Raw genomic sequence first — 26,821 nt, 5'->3', positions numbered from 1 at the left:
TCTCTTTGAAGAGAAACGAATGCAGTGTTTTGTAATTTTAGCCCTTGAGTGAAGTTCTGAAATTTTGCAGAATCTTCTTTCTTGACCTCTTCGTATTTCTCTATGATCAGAAGATATTTAATTAGAAATTGACTTTAAATTTCTTAAAAGTGGAAATGAAATGGATGGACTATTGGATTTCAGAGAGAAGTTGGGTAAACAGGAATTATGCAAATTTCCCTTAACAGTGCTAGATCAATTCTGTTTTTTCTCCAGGGTTTTCACCCTACTTTTTTCTGTACTTAAAAAGACTTCAATAGTACTTTTCAAGAATAATCTTTTAAATTTTGTTATTCTTTACATTTACATACTGCTGTGTGTGTGTGTGTGTGTGCGCGTGTGTATGTGTGTGTGTGTGTGGAGATCATTTGGGATTTGGGAGAGGAAACATAAAAATTTCCTAAATAAATGAATGAATGAATGAATGAATGAATGAAAGAAAGAAAGAAAGAAAGAAAGAAAGAAAGAAAGAAAGAAAGAAAGAAAGAAAGAAAGAAAGAAAGAAAGAAAACAGGCTGATTAGCTGGACATTGATTATGAGAAGTGCATTTTATTTCTTTTGCTAAGACTTTTGTAGCTTGTGTTTTCCTTTTTCCTGTAGTTTTTTATTTATTTTCTATTTTTTAAATATATATACCGCCCTCCCCGGAGGCCCCGGAGTTGGTATTCCAACCTTGCTTCAAGAAGCTTATTTCAGTGCTATTGAAATGAAGTATCAACTTATTATTATATAATCTTTGCCCTACCCTTCTTAGAGAGCACACAATATAATTCATACTCTTTTAGGATTGCCAGTCCTTGTCTGGGAAATTCCTAGAAATTTGGAGAATGGTGCTTGTTACAGATTAGCAAAAACTAAAGTTTGTGACTGATTTGGGCTGGTTCATGGTTTAAGAAGCAGTATTTGTGGGGCAACTGGCATGAACATTTTATGAACTTTCATGTTGTTTGTGGTGCTTCATGGCAGTTCATGAATTGATGCATTTCCTGACAGACTGCTTCAGCTCAATTCAACCATTTACAAAACTTCAAAGCAACAGGGGGCAATAGAATTCCCTAGCCACAGAAACACCAATAGAGGGCATCCAGAGATTAACAGGCACTGCTGGCTGCCGATAATAGAGTTTTCATTCTGCTCTATAGGATCAGAATACTCTATATGTATAGCAATATGTATTTTGTCTTCCAAAATAAAGTGTCTATCCCAGGTCTTAGGAGAAAATTCATGCAAAAGTTATTAAAGGACCTTTGTGACTGAGATTGATATTAACAAGAAGAGCTGTTTCTTTTTTAATGTAAAGGAGCGTGATCTGAAGATGGCATAAAGATATAAAGATAATCCACTCCAGCTCTTTCAAGATGGAGTATGCATGTCCCCTGTTTCCTTTTTGCTATACATTGGCACAGAAGAAATATAAAGCTAAGTGTCTGCAAATGATATAAAATCTCAAAGCTATAGAGATATTCTTTTATTTAAAAGAAAAAATTGTAAGTGAATTTTCAGAAGGAGAAAAAATGAAGACCGTGAGAGCATTTTTGCATTACTTTTATGATTACTGTGAACATGAATCCATTGCGAATGGATCAATGCTTTCTGTAAGTGCCTAGGGCAAAATATTAGTGATATATTAAACACTTTGAATAGCTTTTGACACTGTTGTGCACTTTTTGTTTTCTCTGATCTATTTAAGTGCACCAGTATCTATATCTTAAAACTTACAAAATTAATCATTTTAAGCACTCTCCTGCTTCAGCTAGCATTTGCACATTATGGGATTTATCATAGACAACCTATTTCCATCATTCATATACAAAAGGAACAGGAATTTAACATTTCAGACCTAATTCTTCTGTAATCCTTCTATTACTACTGTGTCTGCTCTGCAGTCACTACATAATTTGTGCAATTTGAAAGCAGCAAGGCTGAGTTTGGGTTGCAGAGTTGGGACCTGCTAGGGATGCCAGCCTCCAGGCGAGACCTGGTGTAGGATACAGATATAGAAGCCTTTATTGCCATTCAGGAACAAGATATGCAAAATATGCATAATTACATAGCTATGATAAAACAGTGTTACTCAGTTTCTTTAAGAACTTGGACTTAATTCTGAAAACATTACCTAAAAACACCGCAAAACAAGAGGTTTGTGTAGGAGCAGAGCCATTCAGCCATTTATTAACAATTGTTATTTCATCCAGTTTAGATTGAAAAGTGGACAATATATCATTAATCAAAAAGCGATAGGCAGAGAATTTAGGACTGAACAAAATAATATGGGGAAGAAGGGGGAAGACCCTACACCCATGAAGACACAAGCTCTGCTATAGGGATATGGTTAAACCTCCCTAAGAAGACATTAGAAGGGAATGAGTTTAGCCAAGCAAGCATAAAAGTGTTCCTTTCTAAGCAAGATCCTATGGTGACAAGATAGGGAGGGATAGCTTTATATTGTGGTGTAATGTTCCATACATGAGAATAAGATTTAAAAGGTATGAGAAAATAGGGGGTTAGATATTTTAGTTAAATAGGGTCATAGATATTTTTCTCCTCAAGGCCCACCAAAGAATGTATATAACTGGTGTAGGAATTGCCATCAGTTTGGTGAAGTCAATTTGTACAGTTGCTAGGCTGCTAAACTGTACCTAAGCTGTACGCAGGGCCTGCAAAAGGGAGCTCCTCCATCAGGCATTCGGTTGAGGTCAACTTGTACCATCACTTCCCAAGGGCCCTCTTCCTGAACTCCCTCCTATGGGACCCACTGCAGTTCCGCCCAACCCACTGGGCTATCAGTCTGAGTTACTTTAATGTTTAATTTTTCTACGGATCAATGTTGCTTGTTGTTTCATTTCATTCATCATTGTTAATCTAATCGTTTCTGTTCTGTTTCATGTGAACTGCCTTGATGAGCCTTTGGGGAGGACGGTATACAAATATAATAAATAAATAAACAAACAAATAAGTGCTCTCTAGTGACACTGGATGATCATAGCTGTATTTGCAGTGAAAAAACCCCAAGCACATGGCTGGAATTCCCTTTGTTTAAGGGGGGCACTGTTCACTTCCCTTTTCTTCAGGAAGAGAAGGAGTTCTGCTAGCATGGAGGAAGAAGCTCTCCATTAAGATCTCAGCTCTCTCCATCTGCTAGTGTGTGGGTATGTAGTCCTGCCTGTACAAATTTTCTTTGTAACTACATTTTAAGCTTTTGTGCCCTACTTCAGTAAGGAGACTGAGGCAGATTAATATGATATATATTAATGTGTAGTCTTTCCAGTAAAGATTATTCCTTTTAAACCTAAAAACATTGTGAATCTGGATCTGTGCCTAATTCATAAAAGGTAACCAGTAATAGCAAACATTGTTACTCTGCATCTCTATTTTCTGAAGGGACTCAGGGACAAGACTAGTCCAAAAGTCCCAACACCTGGAGATCTACCAGCATTACAGCTTCTCTGCAGACTACAGAGATCAGTTCCCTTGGAGAAAATGTATATTCTGAGTGCAGACTCTACGACATTGTACCCCACTGAGGTCCCTGTTCTTCCCAGGCTCCATTTCCAAATCTCTGGGAGTTTCCCAGCCTTGATCTGGCAATCCCACCTCTCTCCCAATCTCCTGCTGGCAGCCAAGGAAGACCTGCCAACCCTAGGGACTGGAGCTCAGGTTTGAGGATATACAAATGTGCCCTTTTCCTTTCTTTTCATTGTGAATCTTTTTCATTTCAGCTTTTTTTTTGTTACTGATTCCAGATTTGTTTGTTATTATTTAGTTGAAATTAACACCATTTTATATCCTGAATATATTATTTTCCATTTGCTCATAGTTGATACAGAACAACATTTAGAATCATAGAGTTGGAAGAGACCTCCTGGGTCATCTAGTCCAACCCCCTGCACTATGCAGGACACTCACAGTCCTATCGCTCATCCACTGTAACCTGCCACCCCCTAGAGCCTTCACAGAATCAGCCTCTCCTTTAAAATTTCCAAAGATGGAGAACCCACCACCTCCCGAGGAAGCCTGTCCCATACTAGTGTTATACTAGAAGACATTAAAAAATGAGGCAAACCTGGGCCTAGTCTGCACACAATAGATAATGCACTTTCAATACACTTAAGAAGTAGATTTTCCTGTTCTGCACTGGAAAATCCAGCTGCTATCCTGTGATACCCAGAAGAGAAATGTGTTGACCTCCTTTTTGTACTTCCTTACTAGTACTGGAGAAGGCAAGAAGGTGGCATTGCTGCTTAGAATTTATTAGGGCTCAGGAAACCCATAGGATTTTGCAGGATGACTTGTCATCATGATCCATTTGACACTGATACAAAATGAGCTAGCCATATGCTATCTACTCAGCAGTTTAATGGCTGAGTTTCTACACAAAGACTGACAGGCATGAGATTATCAGGCACAGAGATACAACGTGGTCAAGGCAACAAACAGGTAGCCAGAAGTGAGATAAAGGCAACAAGTAAGTAGAATCAGTTATGTTGGAATATGCAGGATCTGTAGTGTGCATGATTTAAAAGGATATGAAGAAAATCCTGTGTGGGGGGGATCTGTATATAGCATAACTAGAAAAGGAATTTCCTGCTTTTTCAAATGATTGTCTCCATTGTCCAGATTGGCTCATTTAGGGACTTTCCGCTCCTTTGAGCACATTTTTTCCCTGCTTGATCTAGAACCAACAGACAGAATAAAGACAACAGAACACTTAGATAATCATGTCTCCCTTTCCTCACAGAAGCACAGAATCATAGAGTTGGAAGGGGCCATACAGGCTCAATGCAAGATCAGCCCAAAGCATCCTAAAGCATCCAAGAAAAGTGTGTATCCAACCTTTGCTTGAAGACTGCCAGTGAGGGGGAGCTCACCACCTCCTTAGGCAGCCTATTCCCCACAACAGAGGTCAGACTCCCTTTAATATCTGCTCCATTATCTTCCCCACAACAGAGGTCAGACTCACTGATCTGTAGTTTCCCAGGTCATCCTTCTTCCCTTTTTTGAAGATTGGAATAACGTTTGCTCTCTTCCAGTCTTCTGGGACATCTCTAGTCCTTAAAGAGTTCATAGAATCATAGAATCATAGAGTTGGAAGGGGCCATACAGGCCATCTAGTCCAACCCCCTGCTCAACGCAGGATTAGCCCTAAGCATCCTAAAGCATCCAAGAAAAGTGTGTATCCAACCTTTGCTTGAAGACTTCCAGTGAGGGGGCGCTCACCACCTCCTTAGGCAGCCTATTCCACTGCTGAACTACTCTGACTGTGAAAAACTTTTCCCTGATATCTAGCCTATATCGTTGTACTTGAAGTTTAAACCCATTACTGCGTGTCCTCTCCTCTGCAGCCAGCAGAAACAGCATCCTGCCCTCCTCCAAGTGACAACCTTTCAAATACTTAAAGAGGGCTATCATGTCCCCTCTCAACCTCCTTTTCTCCAGGCTGAACATTCCCAAGCCCCTCAACCTGTCTTCATAGGGCTTGGTCCCTTGGCCCCAGATCATCTTCGTCGCTCTCCTCTGTACCCTTTCAATTTTATCGATGTCCTTCTTGAAGTGAGGCCTCCAGAACTGCACACAGTACTCCAGGTGTGGTCTGACCAGTGCCGTATACAATGGGACTATGACATCTTGTGATTTTGATGTGATGCCTCTGTTGATACAGCCCAAAATGGCATTTGCCTTTTTTACCGCTGCATCACACTGCCTGCTCATGTTTAGTTTACAATCCAAAGTTCCCAAAGATGATGGACAAGGGTTCTGCAAGTTCTCCGGAATTTCATCTCTTTCCTTCCTGGCATTTTAAGTCTCTGATCATGACCACTGGAACATTGCAATCCTTTCCTCTCAAAAAGACCAGCTCTTGCCAGGAGAGAGGTTGGTCTGAGCTCAGCCATTAGCTAGAGAACGAATAGCCACATGAGGCTAATTTTTCCCATCCCTACCAGGATGTAGGGTCAAGAGAACTTGCTCTCTAGCAGTTGCCCTAAAACTGCACCCACAAAGAAAAGAACACTATATAGTTTTTCTCTGATGTAAACAACTTTTGAAATAATTTAATTGCCAGACAATATATAAATGTTTAAAATGAGAAAATGAAATGGCAGATTATTGTTGACCTTGAACATACTGTATATCTTTTCTTACAAGGAAAAATTCCAATTCATCAACAAAACAAGCCACAATCAGAAAAAAAAACTTCAGTCCATTTATTGACTTTCTATGATGTTCAGATATCAGGCTGGATGTATGGTTGGGGGGGAAAGGACCTTACCTCCAGCAGCTGGGGATAAATGTGCCAGTAAAAGTCTAAGTATCAAACTGGCCCTATAAAATCTGACAATGCCAACATTTATTCAAGGAGAAATTTTCACATCTTGCAAGGATCGGGATGAGGGCTGGTATGTCTTGATCACAGCATGCATAATAGTATCTGTGAAAATAATGCCAACAAATTAGAGGCTAATTAAATTTGAATAAGGTGGGAAGCGAAGCAAAGAAACTTGAAGGTGTTGCTGAACATGCTATAAAAGGGAGAATTTGGGCTGATACTCTAGCATTCACACATTTCAAAAAGCAGAAATGAAAAGCACAAGTATGCTATTAATAATTAAAATTAAATTAAAAAGTTGTGTAAGTGATGTCTAAGGGAGTATTTTTAGTTTATGAATTTTTCATCAGTTTTGATCTATAACATAGCCTGAATGATGTGAATACAGATATAATCATAGAAAATAAATGACTTGGAAAATAACCTTTTAGCTGTACCACAATTCATAAACCAGCATCAATGGAAGGTTAAAAGTAATTCTATGAAAATAATGATAAAATAAATAAGTAGGTGTATATATAATTTAAAACCACAGTATGATTCTTATCCCACTATGATATTGGCAGAGTTAACTGTTCAAAGTGAAACTTATCTTATTCCCAACAACAACAAAATTAAAATGCAGATCCAATGAAATGACATATAAACCATCTAGAGGTTATTCTGGTGTTCCTGCCATTTTTTCATTTCCATTTTGTTTCTCTCTTGTTCAAAGTGAGTCAGTGTTTTGTTTTTTAAGAAATTTTTGTTTCCTTGCACCAAATTCTGTAAATGCATTTCTGACAATTATTTGTTTGGCAACTTAAATCAGATATTTTTAAACCCATCTTTCAGCAACAGAGCAGACGCAAAGCCAATAAGTCAGTGTCTCGCATATATTTGAAGCTAACTTGCATACAGAATGCAAATGGATCTACAAATCCAATAGCAAACAGCAGCAAACTAACTCTGGTGACGAAAAAATATGAACCAATACAGAAAGAAGCAATATAGTCTTTCATATTAACAGAGACATAGGCTTGGATCCCTCTAAAATTTACTCCAAGTAATAAGATTTCAGCCCATGAGCAAAACTTTCTCAGTTCCCTATTGCAGTCCAAAATGTGCCCCAAAGTGATGTTCTGTGCCTCCTCATCCAGATATAACATGAACAGGCACTTGGATGGCTACTGTGAGAGGCAGGAATCAGCAAATATTGCACCTTCCCTTCTATGAGATCAGTTCCAGTTAGAGATGCCAGCCTTCAGATGGGGCTTGGAACTCTTGGAATTAGAGTTCATCTCTATGTAACAGAGATGAGCTCCCCAGAGAAAAATGCACTATATGGTATCATATCCCCATTACATTCTTTCCCTCCCCAGACTCCATTTCCCTTGGGCACTGCCTCCAAATAGCCAGGAATTGTCTATTCAAGAGTTGGCATCTCACATTCCAATCCACATTTTTCTAGTCTGAAAACCTTTTGAGTGTAGGCACTCTTCCTCAGACTATGAACTCCTTACATGACAGGGACAAGTGTGTCTTCATATTTTCCAATTGCATTAAGATGAGAATTGTAATGTTTAGGACTGATGAGAAATAAATATCCATAGTAGGAAAGTCTTGAATTTTAGTGAAAATATATTAGAACTCAACAGGTTCTCAAAACTGATAGACTAGCATTTGGTACATCCAAAAGTTCCCTGAGGTTGCAAATGTGACATTTGGTGAAAGTCCATTCGAAAATTATGATGTTGTAGTAAAATTGAGAGGGGCAGGATTTGTTTTACTGAGACAGCCCTTCTAGATCTGTTCACTTATATTTATGAAATATCTTCTGAGGACTTTTATTCTAAAGTTAAGACTGGTCAAAGAGATGACTGTAATTTGTCGAGAACATTTTTCCACTCATAGATATTAGCCTACTCTAGCCTTAGAAAAATATGTGATCCATGAAAGAGTTAATTAACTAGTTTTAAGACAAATCTTGCATTCTAATTGCTAAAGAACCTGCTATAGAGGGCAAACCTAAAAACACTTCTCTGAACTGATCTTTCTTGAATAAAATGGGACTCATCCAGTTTAGGCATCCTCTGATAGTGTGCTGGATATTTTAAACTATGACCATTTGTAGCCTTATTTTGGCATGCAAAAGAGTACTCCTAATTAAGGATGGGCATGAGCTGGAAAATTCCAGATCATCTCAGGGTTCAGGGTGTTTCCAAACTGGGCCCCCAATCCAAATGATTCAGAAGCCCCAACACAAACGGGCTGAGTTCAGGCCAATGCATTTCGCTCCCTCCCCTTGCTTAGAAGCAGGGGGAAACAAAACAGGGCATTGATATGGCTACCAGCATGGATTTGATCACAAATCCTTCAAACAAAATAAACTTGATTAAAAAAAAAATTAAAACTGTGCCAAAACTGTACATTTGCACACTGCTGTCCCTATCATATTTCTCATATTTATTATTTGTTAAAAATCAAAAGATTTCTTTTGATTCTGTTATGATGGGAGGTTGAGAAACTGTGGGGGGGGGTTTACAACAATACTGTGTTGTTTAGTTGAGTCTTATCATCACCTCAATTATTTGGTCACAATTCAAATCAAGTAGTATTTCAAATAGTTGGGTGCCTGTTTACTAGAAGAACTAGGTATGGTGCCTGTTTACTAGAAGAACTAGGTATGGTGGCTGCCATTGATGCACACTCACAATTATGGGATTGCTCCAATGACACATGCCTCAAACTCACAATGGGCAGGCCATGCATCATTTAAGCAGAAAGATCTACACAACTGCTGACTATAAAATGTTATCACTACCTTCTTACTCATTCTTTTCTTACTCTCTCCTCTTCTACTCAAAGAACTCTAAGACCATTTTTGCAATACAAGCTCTTCGCCAGGCTGCAGGCTAGAGTTTGAACCGGGGCAGGTTGCCCCACCTCTTCCTGCTCCCACAGGGTGGGGGGAACATGTGGCCAGCTGCACCTCATCTGCCCTGGATTTGTGTTTCCGCATGGGAGCTGGAGCAGCGAAGTTCCCAGTGCGGAAATGGTCTAAGTCAGGCAAATCACTGACAGAGCCAAAAATTGCAGAAGACTGCCAAATGTCCTTTTAAAAATTAATTTTTCATTTAATTGCTTGACTATTTATTATCCAAATGCACATCCCTAGATGGTACTTTAGCATAAAGCTGCAGCAACTCCTTCTCAGCCTTCAGTATCTGGCCTCAGAGTAAAGCCTCTTAAGCAGTTCACTGGCTCCTTTCTTTGACCACAACAATACAGGTCACAGCCTGAAACAGATGTTTGAATTTAACTCTTGACAAATAGTGAGCCTCATAATAAGTCATATTTCATAACTATGATCCCATATAGTACAGTGCTGCAGGCTGTCCATGTTTAACCATCTCGCTTCAGTTCCTCTTGTCTCCAATTAAGAGCATCTGAAGAGATTGTGAAGGTGGAATGGACTTGGACAACAATATTCAATAAGGCAGACAATACTGAGTAGGTAGACCTGTAGTCTGATAAGGCTGCTTTGTATGTTCATCTGGAAGACTATACTGCAAGTTAATTAAGTTGCAGGTGAAGCAAGCCACCAGATAAAGAAGCAAGGCATGTTGCTGCAGAATGACTCACCTGGAAAAAAGCCCAGTGGGATGTCAGTGGGAGGATTATAGCCCACAAACAGAAGCTTTATTATACTGAATAATTAAAAGCCTTGCCCAATAGAGAGCTACTAATGATTTGATTTCTAGTACCTGCCCAGGGAATTAATTGCCTCATTGATAGGGTAGTGGGAGTCCAAGTGTGCTCTAGCCGTGTTCTGAAAAAGTGGAGATAATTAAACAAATTCAAGTCTTAACTGCTACAGTCATGGTCATAAGGCTTGCAGTCATTAACAGTCCCATTGAAGCCATTGAGGCTACTCATAGTAGCATGCACCATGTCCAGTAGAAATTGCAACTGCATGTCTATGCCCTTAGCTGCTTCACAGAGGTATTTGGAAATGAAAGGCAGCAGTGACAGATTTCTCACAGCTGCAAACAAGGTGTGTTTTGAAAGGGAAATCAGATAACCTGGCAGCTCAAGGCCAATATTTCATGCTGCATCTATTTTTGTTATTATTTGTTAGATGTATGCACACAGGTATAGTGAATATCCACAGACACTGGTAGGAAGGTAGATCCCCTGCACCTCATCACTGTCTATAAAATAGCAGCAAATGTTAAAAGGACTAAAATAATGACACAAAGTAGGGATGGTCAACAGGTGACATTGGCTGGATGGGCCAAATCAAGTTTTCACTAAGAGGCATTTTAATTCTGTCATTAGGAGGAAACTGAATTTCTAAGCAGCTCTAGCACATTCCATAGGGACAATAAAATAAAGCTTGTGTACACAACAAAGCACTATCACGTTACATGACAGTCATTGTGAAGCACTGAGGAAAAATAGACTGCCAGGGACCCGAACAACCCCTGGACTCCCCAATTCATGCACCAACGCAATAACTCATGTGGCACTTTTAAGATAAAGCCTGCTGCTCCATTGCTTCATTGGAGCTGACAATCGTCTAGAAGGCAGCCTTGAATCAAGGAGAAAAAAAAGAGATGAATCATGGGAAGGGGGGATGACAGCAGCTTCTCAGAGGAATTGTTCACATCCCATGGGAGTTCTAGAGAGATGCAGCCTCCAATGAGTGCTTACCCCAATACAATCTAGGACCTTCATAAGACAAAGGGAAAACAGCCAAGGAGGACATACTGGCTGTTGCTCCTGAGGATGAAAAGAGCAGGGTCAAACTGCAAGCATCTCTTAATTAATTAAACATCTCTTTATTTATTAATTATATTTATTATATTTCTTTACTGGCCTCCCATAAGCCTCAGGCTATATATCACAATGAGTCATGACAACAACATCCATAACAGTGGTTATAAACTGAGCAACAGCATTATAATAATCCATGTCACAACAATAACTTTAAGTTTCAAAACATGATCCCATGGGAGGTCAGTCTGGGTCCAGATTGTGCAAAGGGGCATCTGAGGGGGCCAACAGACGTTGTTGGGTTGGTCAGCCTCAAGACTGACAAAACCTCCTCCCCTTTCCATCTGAGGCCTGTGGGAGGCTAAACTGTTTCCCACTGCGGACAGGGATTGTCCAATCTCATGCAGGTCTTTTACACAGATGAATGATTGATATCTTTTTCATGCTTAAACATGGTTTGGAAAATATTTTTGGGGACCAGACACATCTAGTCAACTGTCACTTTGAAAGCTGGGTCCTCAGATAGAGAAAGTTTATCATGCCAAATAAATATTCCTGTATTATAAGATGGTTGAAGGTCCCCCAATAGCCTGAAGAGGCTGATTAGGACGTCCAATGAAGTTTTATATTTTCTGACTGGATAAGAAACTTTATTTGCAATATGGACAAAAGCAGAAAGCTTTTGAAAATGAATAAAATCCAGAAGTTATTTTGGCCATACTTCAAGTAGAAGGAGGAGGAGAAAAAGAATACTTGCGCTTTATCTCCTGTTTTTCACTGCCCAAAGGAATGCCAGAGTGGCTTACAATTTCCTTCCATTTCTCTCCTTACAGCAGACAATTTGTTAGGTAGGTGAAGCTGAGAGAGCTCTAACAGGTCTGTTTGATCAGAACAGCACTATCAGGGCTATGACAAGCCCAAGGTCACCCAGCTGCCTACACGTAGAGAAGTGAGGAATCAAACACAGCTTGGCAGATTAGAAGCCACCACCCTTAACCACTACTCCAGTTACAAGACATGGAGTATTTACATTCTTATTGCAATTGCAAATTATGTTTCGAATATTACTGACTGCTCCCTATTAAACACCAGGTCTTGCCATAGCTGATTAGGGTTAGCAACCCCTGATGAGTTTGGGGTAAATTCTACAACATCCCACAATGTGGTGATACCACTTTTGGTCATGCAGATGGAAATGATGACATTGCTCCCCCCATGTCCCACCCACTGCCTTGGCAAAGAACCAAGGATGAGAGTGGGAGATTACCTACCAAAACAGTAAACTGGCCACCATACAACTGATATTTGTGTGTGAAGCTCTGTCATCATCCCAACATGAAGTGAGCAAATCTTGTGGAAATGAACACTGAACTAGAGAAGGCAACAGCATCTGGTGCTTTCTCATCCGGCAGAAGCCTTAAAGACCCAACTGGGTTCTGATGTGTGAAAAGAATGTCCCTCTGATCCAGAATATAATTAAATGGATTGTGTGCAGGCCCTGTATAGTCCCAGATGGGTATTCTTATCACTAGCTTACTTACAACAAAAGAAACAGTGAACACTTGACATTGATGGCATAACTAGCAAATGACCTGTAAAGGCAAAGGCAATTTCCTATACCAGTGGGGAGAAGCTGACCCAGTACAGAAGACTTGCGAGCAACAGTCCCACACAAGCTATCCACCCTGTGGACAATAGAAATCACCTGATGTTGGGAGGGGGGAGCTTATAGGTTGGAATGATGATGAAATACTATCCAAAGCTGAGCCCAGCAGTCATTCTTCTGTCATTTGAAAATACATGTAGCTTATGATAAGCTTGCTGAATATCAAAGTGAACTAGTTATGGAAGGAAGATAAAAGTTCAATGGATATTTATTTATTTTTAAGAAAACAAATGCATTTTATATTGTTTCATGAGAAAAATGAAGGGAACTAATTGGAGAGAGAAATCCCTTGTCAGTGTGTGAAAAAATGGTCTGAGATAATGAGAACTGTGTTTTATATTTCTGGAGATTTTTAAAATCCATGATTAAAACCACAGAAGCTAATATCAGAGAAAATAACTTTAAGCTATTGGACTCCATTGTAAAGTCACTACTATAAATGTTATCCATCATGCTGGGAAATATAAGCCATGGACAGTGCAATCCTTTGCAAAATTAAATTCAGTCAAAGCTCACTGAAATCAGTGTGTTTAGACTGGAACAATTGTACATGGGATTGCACTATGAAACTATTATTTTATAAGAGAGTCTTGGAAGAAAGAATTCTTTTGTAAACATCTCTTGTCTTTGGAGAAGACCTTTCTCAACTCCTACCATTTTTAATACCTCAGTGACAGAATAAGCATTAAATGGGGCAGAGGTAGTGGCAAGTGATGAATTCTTTTACTCATGACCTCATAAATCAGCTGGCATGAATGTGTGCCACTTGGCGTTACAGTATGCCATTTTTAATTTGTTACCACTGCGGTGCAAACTAATTATAGTGCTTGAACATTTGTTCCCTAATGGAGCTGGTAACACAGTTTCATTTGAAGCCATACAGTAAATGACTATCTCTATCTCTACCTATACCTATATCTATCTATAACAGTATACTAGCAATATAAAAATCTCAGTTGATTGTGGGAAGAAGGTGAAGCTATATCTGGATTTTAAATATCTAAACGCTGAGTAATTGAATTTCATCTCTTTTTAAATGTGACATTACTGATCATTGTTAGTAATTAGCTTAGTTTTGCATGATGTGATTTACCAAATGGTATCTAGTCCACGGGCCATGGTGGCTTGTCAGTGTTTCAGTAAACATCTTGGAACCAGGGAACTACTAGTGAAGCTCTCCTTGCAGAAGAGATCTTTGCTGCCTTTTCCTTATCATTGCAATCCTTGGCTTCCCCACAGAGGAAGGAAGGGATTAATTTAATTTGTGCCCATCTACTCATGCAAAAAGGATGTTAGATATAGCCCCCTGATTTTCTTCCCTATTTGGGACTGCAAACACAAAAAAGTGTTTTGGTCTATGCAAGATGGACAAGATGATTTCAGGCTACAATGCCTGTCTGGCAAGCCAGGTAAATCACGAGTGGGTATGATGGATCTTAGAGGACAACCACTCCTGCAGGAGGTATGATCTCAACCCACAAGATTTGTCTAGTGGCCTGGAAGGGCCACAAGTTGCTTAGAGCAAATGTAGCTGGCTCATAATAAACCATTAAGTCAGGAAAGGGTTGGCATTCAATGATAATACTAAATCACTTAGTCAGACTTCAGACTTCGGCAGAGCCTGCACTTACTTTGTTTATTCCATTGTCAATCCTGTTGAATTCAGATTGATTTGAACTGGGGTCTTCCTCTTCCCCCCCCCCCACCATTGAAACAGAAAAGTGTTCTGCACGTGGTTAGGGTAGTTCAGAAGGGGGGGGGGGAGCATAGGAGCCTCTTTCTTTCTTTTCTTGGAGGGGAGCCAAGCACAGCGAGACACTCTTTCTTTCTTTCTTTCTTTCTTTCTTTCTTTCTTTCTTTCTTTCTTTCTTTCTTTCTTTCTTTCTTTCTTTCTTTTCTTGGAGGTGGGGAAGAGGATCAGAAAAGTTAGAGGAGGGAGAAAAAATCTCTATGGTGGAAGTTAAGAGAAATTAGGGGCTTCTCCTTTAAGGGTGGGGCACCCTCTGCCTCTCCCTCCCCCCCACGCTGGCTGTTCGTCCCCATTTGGCCAATCAGGGCACCTCTACAATGCTTTTCTCAATTCGATTCTTCCAATATCCAGGGTTATTTCCACTCCTAAATATAGCAGCATAAAGGTAGGGTGACTCCGGATCAATCATGCCTATTGCAGAGGGAATATTTAAATCTGACAAAATCAAAACAGAAATTGCATTCTGTGTAGACGTCAGGGACTGAATCAAACTGGGACTGGAATAAAAGTTCTGTGCAGTTTATACCTTTGTCTCTGCCCTGGTACATGCAAGGCTAATTAGACATATGAGTTCTTCTTTGTGGCCATAAATTGTCATTTGGGATGTCAGTGCAGGCAATCCCAGTTTTGAATGAGAAGTACTACTCTGGTTTTGGAAGTTCCTGGAAATTTGGGGGCAGTACTTTCTGAGGGTGGCATATGGGAAAGGAGAGGGAATGTGATGCCACAGAGGCCACTCTCCAAAGCTGCCAATTCCTCTAGGACAACTGATCTCTGTAGGATGGTGATCTGTTGTATCTCAAGGGAAACTATAGGCTCCTCCTGGAGGTTTGCAATCTGAACTGTGATCCAAGACTACAGCTGTAACAGCTTCATTAACTGCACCCAGATGAAGTCAAGCTGAGGGGAAGTTTGAGGTTAGATTGGAAACTAAAAGCTGGCCCTGAACCTGTTCTCACAGTTCCCATCTCAAAGAACAAACAACACCTTTCCACAGGAGGGAGCAGCCAGTAATGGGGGTTTTGTTATATTTATTTATTTAAAATGATTATTAGCCATCTTTCTTTCTTACAAGGCAACTTAAAATAAAAATTAAATATATAGATTAGAATCATGATATCACAGAGCTGGAAAGGACCTCATCTAGTCCAATCATCCGCACAACACAGGAAACTCACACCTGCCCACCCACAGTGACCTCAGTTCCATTCCCAGATGATGCCCCCCAAAACCAGAATCCCTAGCCAGTCCTGGAGGAACTTTACCTTCCAATCCCAAAGTGGCGATCAGCATTTCTCTGGCCATGCAAGAAAGGACCACAGAGCCAAGCACTGACACAACTGTTCCTGCTCACCAATCTGCCTAAGTTCACAGACTCAGCAGTTCTCTCAGATAACTATCTAATGTCTGCTTAAGAACTTCCAAAGAAGAAGAGCCCACCACTTCCCAAGGAAGCCTGTTCCACTGAGAAACTGCTGTAATTGCCAGGAGCGTCTTCTGGATGTTTAGCCAAAAATTCTTCTGAATTAAGTTCAACCCTCTGGGGCAACAGAAAACAACTCTGCTCCATCCTCCATATGACATCCTTTCAAGTACTTAAAGATGGTTATCATATCACATCTTAGTCATCTTCTCTCCAGACTAAACAGATCAAGCTCCCTCAACCTTTCCTCATACAACTTGGTCTCCTCACCATCTTTGTTGACCTCCTCTGGACATGCTCCAGTTTGTCTACATCCTCCTTCAACTGTGATGCCAAAAACTGAACACAGTATTCCAAGTGAGGTCTAATTGGAGCAAAGCAGAACCATTGCCTCATGTGATCTGGATTCTATACTCCTTCTATATACATTAAAACCAAAATTTAAAATCAATATTAGAAGAACTGTTTGAATCAAATATGAGGAGGCCAGGTGTACCTCACTTAAAAAGGGCCACTTAAAAGGCCCTCTCTCATGTAACCCACAAATGAACTTCTAAGATTGATGGGACAGTCAGGAGGCCCTCTACTTGTGACCATAACTCCAGAGCAGTAATATTTGGAAAAAGACAGTGCTTCAGATATCCTGGTCCCAAGCCATGTAGAGTCAAAGCCAACACCTTAAATTGGGCTCCAGGTGGATTGGTAGAAAATGCAATTGCTGAGGTGATGAAGAAATTACTATTCCATCAGGCTATCAGTTTTGAACAGCTGAGTGTAATTGGTGAGGTATCAGAGCCACATGCTCCTGTGTTGTTCAACATATTTATAAATGATTTGGATGAGGGTTTAGAGGGGATACTTATTAAATTTGCAGATGATACTAAACTGGGAGGGGTAGCAAACACAATAGAAAAAATCAGAATACAGGATGATCTTGATAGGCTCGAGAAGTGGGCTAAACTGAATAAAATGAAGTTCAATAGGGACAAATGTAAAGTTCTGCATTTAGGTAGGAAAAACCAAACACACCAATATAGGATGTGGGAGACTTGTCTTGGCAGTAGCATGTGCAAAAAGTTTCTAGGAGTCTTAGCAGACCATACATTGAACATGAGTCAGCAGTGTGACTCGGTGGCTAAAAAGGCAAATGTGATTTTGGGCTGTATCAAACGGAGTATCGTGTCCAGATCACGGGAGGTGATGATACCACTTTACTCTGCTCTAGTTCGGCCTCATTTGGAGTACTGTGTTCAGTTTTGGGTGCCCCAGTTGAAGAGGGATGTAGACAAACTGGAGCATGTTCAGAGGAGGGCAACAAAGATGGTGAGGGGTTTGGAGACCAAGACGTATGAAGAAAGGTTGAAGGAGTTTGGTCTGTTTAGACTGTAGAGGAGATGACTGAGTGGGGATTTGATAACCATCTTCAAGTATTCAAAAGGGTGCCATATAGAGCAGGGGTAATCAACCTGTGGTCCTCCAGATGTCCATGGACTACAATTCCCATAAGCCCCTGCCAGCATTTGCTGGCAGGGGCTTATGGGAATTGTAGTCCATGGACATCTGGGGGACCACAGGTTGACTACCCCTGATATAGAGGATGGAGCAGAGTTGTTCTCTCTTGCCCCAGAGGGATGGGCCTGAACTAATGGGATGAAATTAATTCAAAAGAAATTCCGTCTCAACATCCGGAAGAAGTTCCTGACAGTTAGAGCAGTTTCTCAGTGGAACAGGCTACCTCGGGAGGTGGTGGGTTCTCCATCTTTGGAAATTTTTAAACAGAGGCTGGATGGCCATCTGACGGAGAGGCTGATTCTGTGAAGGCTTAAGGGTGTGGAAGGTTATAGTGGACGAGCTATAAGGTTGGAGGTTGGACTAGATGACCCATAAGGTACCTCCCAACTCTATTGTTCTATGATTCTATTATTCTATAATAGTTACCCCAAATAGCCTAGCAATTCTGCACTAGCTACAACTTCCTGACACCAGATCTCTTGATGTAGTCCAGTAGCCTAGATGCAAATAAGAACCACAGTGGATAGATTTGGCTGACCCAGAAATGGATGCAGCTGATGGACCAGCTAGACCTAAATAAAAGCACTCCAATTCACTGCAGCCACCTGGTTTCATACAGCTGTGTCAAGCTGCACTCCCAAGCTGCAAACCTGGATTTTCAAGAGGAAAACAACCCCATCAAAGACAAAAGAGCTCTGAAGACCCTGATCCTGCTATTTTACTAACCCAGAGAACTTCTGTCTTGTCAGGATTAAGTTCCTTAAATTGAGGATAGGCTATAACTGGGTTTTATCTTGCTTGTAAATTGCTCTTTCCAATCTTCTACAATATGACTTACTGTTGAATTGATGGGAATTATAGTTGTCATAGTCTTTTCAAATGAAAACTACAATTTTTATCAACTCCAGACATTCAGAGAATGCTCCAATAGTAATAACTAGCCTGCTGCCTAAGTGAAGTTGAATACTGCCAACTGTACAGACATAAAAGCACTTGATGTACTGCTTATATTGAATGTGCAAAAATAATTAATAAAATCATACATGTTTTTTTAATCTGAGATAAAATTAGGCTGCCAAGCTCCTGGTGGGGGCAGGAGACCCCTTCTCCCAGCTCCCATTTCTTGCTGCCATATTGAGAGGCATCTGAGGGAAAAAATAAACAACAACAAAAAGGCCATTGGGCCAACAGTGTGACATCAGTTCTGGGGAAAACTCTGAAGTAATGTCATTCCTCTCATGTTGTTGCCCATGTTGTCTCCCATACCCCACCTAACTCACACTGGGTGCCAGATGATACCTTGCAATCCTAGATAAAACAAAATCCAATCTCGATAAATGCAACTTTTGAACAACTTTTTAAAATACAGTTTTTGTGTTGCATCCCACTATGCTCTATCTTGTAAAATTCCTTGTAGCTGAGCATATGAACACATGAAGCTTCCTTATACTGAAGGCTTGGCCTATCAAAGTCAGTATTGCCTACTCAGAATGGCAGCAGCTCTCCAGGGTCTCAGCTGATGTCTTTCACATCATCATCCTCTCTAGCTTTTGTCCACATAGGACTCATGATTCCCAGTGGTCTCCTTCCTCTTTCACTAATGCACAAAAAAAATTACAGCATCATTAATAAAATTGACGGCCCTACCTTTTACCAGTGAGTGTCTTGCTACCTATGACAATTCCCCTAAATCAAATATGGCATGCAATCTCAAGCATATAAATTTCCACGTGGTTCATCAGTTTTTGTTTGTATTAATATTCACCACAACAGCATAACTGAAAATTTGTTTAGACTGATTTAGTGTAATCAGTACTTACAATCCACAATTTAATCATGTTAATATTTCTTAGTCCAGGAATTCCTTCAAGACTGTGCTGGGAACTAATCTACAGAAATATTAGGGACCATATGTGGTTAGATCCAAAGCCTTTGGAGCACAGAGGAGAAGTAAACAATTTTCATAGTAAACAATATGAAAAGTCATCACCCAAGATGGTCAAGTGTGGCATACATATTGATGGCATACTTCCTGATTGGGAGGGGGGGGGAAGCATAAAAGAAATCATATCTAGCCTGGTATAATGCAGTGTAGATGGACAAAATAGAAAGATCATGGGGGAGGGAAGCAGATTTAGAAAGGTACACATACCCAGTAAAGAAAGCAGATTACAGGTAAGCAAAATGTAACCAGGAAATCCAAGAGTGCAAAAATAACTTTAGACTGGGGTACTGACCTTACAAAGAAGTTTTAAATTATTTTTACATTAGAATTTTGCATTAAGATCATGTTCTGTTTAGTTCTGTTTCTCTAAGAGGCATTAGCAAGAGCTGAGTCACCCTATTGCATAAATATGAGGGCCATTTAATAATGTATGTGCAATACCTAGTATTACAACAATTCTCGGGTCAGACTATGTATGACTGCAAAGTCCAAAGGAAAATGCCATTTGACCATCATCATCTGCAGGACAATGATATATTGCAAAACCTCTGTTTTCATAAGCCACATTGCTTCTGGTATGAAAACTCTCAGCAAAGTCCTCAGTTAAAGGGTTGTTCCACCCCAGAGTTTATAATATAGCAGCTTATTTTTATATCCTTAATTTGATGGCTCTAGTGAGAAATAAATGAATGCAGAGGAGGAGGTTTTTACACCCAGCTTACAAACAGGCTTATAAATCACTTCCCCCTCTTCTCCTCACAACAGGCATCTTGTGAGGTTGGCAAGGCTTAGAGAGTTCTGAGAGAACTGGGAGTGATCCAGTGTTGCTCAGCAGGCTTCATGTGAGAAGTAGGGTATCAAATCTGGTTCTAAAGATTTGTGTCCTCCACTCTTAACCATTGCACCATGATAGATCTCAATAGCTCCAGCTACATAGCAAGGACCCCATGTTTGCATTAGAGCCATTGGACCAAAGCTGCTTTTCTTCTAAGGACCTTAAAGCAGCTTACTTGATACTGTCTTATAATCACTCTGAATGCTGCATTACACTAAATGAGCTATGGCCATCACAGCACTCATGAGTCATGACTGAGGATTTAGGTCCAGAATTGCAAATAGTAAGACTCAATTTAGAATCTGGCACAATAATCAAGGATGTCACAGAAAGGGTGGAAAGACTTGTAAAGCCCAAGGACAGATATCCTTTCCTGCCATGGGGGTAAAGTGAAGGACTTAGGGGCACAGGTTGTGTTTTTGTCAGTTCTTCCTGTTAATGTATGAGGCTTAGGAAGGGAAAGAAAGATAATGCAGATAAATGACTGGCTATGGCAGTGACGTCATTGGGAAAGGTTTGGGTTTTTGGACTATGGATTGAGCTACCAAGATGAGGCTTTTCTATTGGGAGATGGTATGCACCTGAAGATGGTGGGAAAAATGTCCTTGCAAAGAGTCTTGTGGATCTTGTGAGGAGGGCTTTAAACTAAGTCCAATGGGGGAGCAAAACATACATTCAAAGCCTAGTTGGATGAAGATAACTGTAAATGGAAACACTGCAGATTTAAAGGGAATGGCATATATGCAGAGAACTTTTAACTTACAGAAAAGTTCAGAAACTAAAAGCCTGTGGTACTCATATGAAGGATTACAATGTCTCTACACTAATGCACAGAGAATGGAAAACAAGCAGGATAAACTACAAGTCCTAATAAACAAAGGGGACTGTTTGTTTGTTTGTTTATTTATTTATTTTCCAATTTTATACTCCTGCTCTCCAAAGGTCTTGGAATGGTTAACAGGATAATAAAATGCAGTGAATTCATAAAAACCCATAAAAACACCCCTTATCACAATCAAACAGATGGCGATTTCTCAAAGAGAATTCTAATCTCCCAATTCCTATGATCTAAAAGGCATTACAGAAACCTGGTGGGATAACTCTCACAACTGGAATAATAGGATTGAGAAGTAAAACTTATTTAAAGTGACAGAGAAATAAAGAACAGATGAATATCACTATGTGATATTTATTAATGATCTAGATGAGGGGGTGGAGGGACTACTCATCAAGTTTGCAGATGACACCAAATTGGGAGGACTGGCAAATACTCCGGAAGATAGAGACAGAGTTCAACGAGATCTGAACACAATGGAAAAATGGGCAAATGAGAACAAGATGCAATTTAATAAAGATAAGTGTAAAGTTCTGCATCTGGGTCAGAAAAATGAAAAGCATGCCTACTGGATGGGGGATACGCTTCTAGGTAGCACTGTGTGTGAACGAGACCTTGGGGTACTTGTGGATTGTAAACTAAACATGAGCAGGCAGTGTGATGCAGCGGTAAAAAAGGCAAATGCCATTTTGGGCTGTATCAACAGAGGCATCACATCAAAATCACAAAATGTCATAGTACTATTGTATACGGCACTGGTCAGACCACACCTGGAGTACTGTGTGCAGTTCTGGAGGCCTCACTTCAAGAAGGACATCGATAAAATTGAAAGGGTACAGAGGAGAGCGACGAAGATGATCTGGGGCCAAGGGACCAAGCCCTATGAAGATAGGTTGAGGGACTTGGGAATGTTCAGCCTGGAGAAAAGGAGGTTGAGAGGGGACATGATAGCCCTCTTTAAGTATTTGAAAGGTTGTCACTTGGAGGAGGGCAGGATGCTGTTTCTGCTGGCTGCAAAGGAAAGGACACGCAGTAATGGGTTTAAACTTCAAGTACAACGATATAGGCTAGATATCAGGAAAAAGTTTTTCTCAGTCAGAGTCGTTCAGCAGTGGAATAGGCTGCCTAAGGAGGTGGTGAGCGCCCCCTCACTGGAAGTCTTCAAGCAAAGTTTGGATACACACTTTTCTTGGATGCTTTAGGATGCTTAGGGCTAATCCTGCGTTGAGCAGGGGGTTGGACTAGATGGCCTGTATGGCCCCTTCCAACTCTATGATTCTATGATTCTATGACTATGTGTTAAGAATGTATATACTTGTAAGGAAATACATGTTTCTGAACATGAGAGTTCAGCTGAAAGGCTTTGAGTAAAAAATAAAAGGAGTATGAAATAATAGTGATATTATGGTGGGGGTGTGCTACTGACCACCAGGCCAGACAGAGGGCTTAGATACTAGACTAGATTACAACGTGTTCATGGAGATGGGAACTAGTGGTCACGGGAGGTTTCAATTACTTAGATATCTTTTAGAAGACCAGCTCTGCTAAAAATGAAATCTCCAGTAAATTCTTGACTTGCTGACAACTTTGTTTCCCATAACGTGGAAGGGGTAACCAGGGGGTCTGCTGTTTTAGACTTGATTATAACCAATAGGGAAGAAGTGGTTGATGATGCAAAATATGTGGGAGTGCTTGGTAGTAGTGACTATGTGATTTTGGACTTCATGATCTTAGAGAAGAGAAAAGCTATATGTAGTCACACATAAAGGCTGAACTTAACTGAAAAATCTTTTCTTGTTACTGTGGGCTTCCCTGGCCAATCTTAGCTCACTCTCAGCTTTGGCCTTTCTGATGATTGATCTACAGTGCCTAGTAACCTGTAGGTACTCTTCTTTAGAGCTCTGTCCTTCCCTCCATTTCCTGAACATTTCCCTTTTCTTTCTTAGTTCCTCTTGAGGTTCCTCTTGCATATGTACAATTCCTCTTAGTTCCTCTTGCAAATGCACAATTGCACAATTCCCTGGAGAAGGTAAACTGGGAAGAACCCAAAGAAACCAGGGTGGCTCTAGAAACAAATATCAAAAGAATTGAGTAATAAAAAACACTCATTTAGGAAATGGAAAGAGGACCTTATAACCAAGGATCACCTTATAACAAGTAACCAGGTTGTAAAGCTCAGTATGAGCTTGGCTAGCAAGAAATCTTAAAAACAACAAAAAAGTTTCTTTAGTTATATTCAGAGTAAGAAAAAGGACATGGTAGGACCATTGGGGAGACAGGAAAATGACATTGTGATGGGTGATGGAGAGAGGGCTGAACTGCTCAATTCCTACTTCTCCTCAGTCTTTTCTTGTCAAGGGAATCATGCTCAATGTGGCAAAAACATTTCATGTGATCAGGGATAGGAGTTCTGGCCTCGGATCACTGTAGGGGTAGTCCATAAACACCTAGGCAATTTCTGCACATCAATAAAATAGTGTTATTCCAGGTGGATGGCATAGTGCTAAATCATATTGTGCGTCCTAGCTCCTCCTCATCTCTTTGCTGTCTTGCCTTTGTCTGCCTTCTTTTCATGCATTTTACCCTCCACATCTACAGTTGGAAATGGCGAAAGAGAGCAATGCTCCTTATATGCAACTTGCTTCTGCCTGTCAATCAATCCAGGCAACCAATCCCCTTTCTCCATGTTTTAAAGGTCCCACAATGTTCACTATTTTTTTAAAAAAAATCATATTTCCCCATTGAAACCTCTGGAATCAAGAGTCCTTTGATACTTTTAAAAATTAATCTCATTCCTGATGGTGGAGGAGAAAACTTTAGAGAGAAAACTTTAGTGCTTTGTGTTACAACTTTGAAAAACAATTATTTTATTTCTGGCATATATCTGGATAGATAGATAAATATTCCTTCTAAAAGAAAAAGAAAACTTTTTATTATGAAATAGTGTTGATTTCAGTGTAATCCTCTTACTGACGGCTTTTCTGCATACCATAATTTTAGTGTCATACCCTCTGAAGACATTATATTCTGGGTGCTCTACATAACATCACTAACCTCCTATGTTCAGCCAGCAAACTGCTTGCTATATCTGCCATTTTAAAGCACGAGTTGCGGAATCCCAAAAAGTGGATGCAGCAACCTAAAAAGTGCTATCCCCCAGCGGACAACCAGCAGGCCAGCAGCCAAAGAAATGTATGGAGGTGAAGAAGTGCTACCTCCACCTCCAATGTCCCTCTCCCTTCTTAAAGGGGATGGGAAATACTTTTTTAAAATGGAGAACAGTCAGGAACAACAGATAGGTGCACAAGCGTGCAGGTGATGCCAGAAATAAAAGTATTTTTTCCAAAGCTGTGACACAAGGCATGCCTCTCTAAAGTCTCCCCCCCCCCCAAAAAAAATCAAGAATGAATTTAATGATTAAAAGTATCTAAAGACTCATGATTCCATAACGGGTGGCATTCAAAAAGCTCTATGCAGCTATGCATAAGCCTTTAAACTGAGAAGTATTAATTACAAAAAATTAGCAGGCAGCATGATACCCTTTAAACATGGAGAAAGGGGATTGCCTGCCTGGCTTGATTGACAGAAGGACGAGAGTTATGTATAAAGTGTATTGCTCTCTTCCGCCATTTGCAGCAGCACTTGTAGAGGGTGAGAAGCGCAAAAAGGCGGATGACTAGAGTGAGACAGCAAAAAGGTGAGGGGAGGCCGGGAGACGTGATAATATTTAGCACTATGCCATTCAGGTGGCACAACACTATGTGCGGAAATGCCCTGAGACTTAGCAGTACTTCCTTTTTTTCAAAAAGACCTTGTCTTTAGAACTGCACATTTTTAGTCATGCGTAAAATGAATCAAGTGCTTCTCTTTTCCATCTGATCCATGGAATAAGAACTATTCCACAAAATTTATTTAAATATATTCTTAGCCCTTGTTTAAAAGTCTGACATATCTATTGCTCTTATTTTGATTTGTAAGAGTTTTCCTAATATACATAAATACACTTTACATTTTATGGCTTAACATAAATAAAAATATTTCCAAAGAAAATTTTAGTCACTGAGTCATTAAAGCATATCCCAGAATTATTCTTTTAGAGTAGTGTAGAATTGTTAGCCAGAGGATAGATGACTTCAAAAAAAGAAGCATTATAAAGATATTCTTTGATAAAGTGTCTTACTCCCTATAAGGTAACAGTCCTTTTCAAAGTGGTGCTTCTGTACTCTTTTATTTGGGGAATGCGGATAATGTATTGCAAAAGGGCCTTAGGTAAAGGCATTTTTACCTAAGGTGAAAGCAACTTAACTGTAGGCGGGCATCAGGTGGTGGACAAACATTTGTTAGCTGTTTTAATTTCTATTCCTTGGTCAAGTACTTCTGCTCTTGTGCATTTTATCCCCCAGCACTATCCTCACATATTCAGCACAGCACAACTAATGAAGTGAACAATGGCCTTCAGGACCAAAGCTTATGTGCATCCACTAATTAGCTTCTGAAGCTCTGTGCCCTAGTGGGACCTGGAGGTAAGCTTAGAAGTGCGCAGTTCAGAGATGGCATGCATGCATGATGCATGCAATATATGTAATATGTATTCCCCTGCACAATCAGCAAGACATTCCAAAGAGATCCACCATGTTTATTAATAACTTGTTAATTTGGTTTTAAAAATACTGAGTAAAAAAAAAAAAGTAAAACTGAACTTTCCCCCCTTCCTCTCCCCAGCAAACAGGCAAACAACCAGAAAATAGCTTTAAAGTCCTGTTTACTGCTAGGTTCAGTGAAATTGTTCCTGGCAGATGCTGAAAAGAGAGAGAGATCAAAACAATATGCAGAGGATCATCAAAACAGCAAGCATGACAATATGTCAAGAGGCAGCAGAACTGAAGAAGAGTTCCTCATGGATCAGCGCTTGTCACCTGAGGAGAACAAGCGCTTGGCCATGGATGAGAAAGTGAAGTATTTCTTGTTAAATCTCCTTCATAGTTCCAAAAGGTGTGGTATCTTTGGGCCTGCCTGTTTCATTTATTTTCTCAGTGTGGTTCTGACATTTTTCTTATATTCTAGTGGGGAGGCCATAAGCAAAGTTTCAAATGGGCTGGAACCATGTAACAGGCATAGAAGATTCAGTGGTATCTGATGTGCTTTTCAGTCAGCATCTTACAGCTGAAATGCCAGTAATTGCCACCTCAGCCAATCAACACACAAGGAAGAAAAACAGCTACATACAGCTCTGTAAATCAAAGACATTGGATGTACAAAAATATTATGACAGGTACTCTTCCTTTACGTCAATGTTCTTTGTTTTACTTAAACATGTCACCCACCCTGGTCCATCAATAAAAAATAGTTTACAGACAAAATTAGATTAAATGTGTAAGAACAAAAAATAGGATCAAAGGCAACATTACAAAGGCAGAATTTCTTCTCTGGTCTTAAATTTCATCTACTGGGAGTTCCAAATGATAGGTGAATCCATGGGGGGGCAGCTTATTCAGATTATATTTAAGTTCTAATCACACTAAGGTCAACCAAGAACTAAATGGCTTTTGCCAGTAATGTGAACCCTCCAATTTTTGTGACTATTTTCTCCCCCACCCCTTTCTTCTTTCTTTTTATAAACCTACAATCTTTTGGCTCACTTCTGAAGATCCACTTTGGAAGATCCACTTTGGTATAGCTGTTGACACAATCCCCAATCTTGCAACACCTCCCTCAGCCTGGGGATAAATGTG

Source organism: Paroedura picta, chromosome 1 (genome assembly GCF_049243985.1).
Source record: "Paroedura picta isolate Pp20150507F chromosome 1, Ppicta_v3.0, whole genome shotgun sequence".
Lineage (NCBI taxonomy): Eukaryota > Metazoa > Chordata > Lepidosauria > Squamata > Gekkonidae > Paroedura > Paroedura picta.
Note: the sequence above shows the minus strand (reverse complement) of the source record.